Source organism: Penaeus monodon, chromosome 25 (assembly GCF_015228065.2).
Source record: "Penaeus monodon isolate SGIC_2016 chromosome 25, NSTDA_Pmon_1, whole genome shotgun sequence".
Lineage (NCBI taxonomy): Eukaryota > Metazoa > Arthropoda > Malacostraca > Decapoda > Penaeidae > Penaeus > Penaeus monodon.
In genome coordinates, this window is record NC_051410.1 from 40,194,319 (window position 1) to 40,194,584 (window position 266).

Consider the following 266-nt stretch of genomic DNA (forward strand, 5'->3'; position numbering starts at 1 on the left):
AACCGATATCCCGACAGAGTATGAACTTGAAAAAAAATAAAAAAAGAACAGAATATATAGCTAAAAACATCAGCCAAATAAAACAAAAACAGAATTAAAAACAGAAAAAATATCATACTTATTACACCGATAGCTTCTCAGCTTCACACTCAACCACACATACTGATAACGAGGCCCTTTTTATAATGCAATTCGAGTACCGCTTTCATGGGCCAAGGGAGATAAAAAAAAAGGTTTCCCTTTGATTGTGTCTGTTTTAAAGGGGG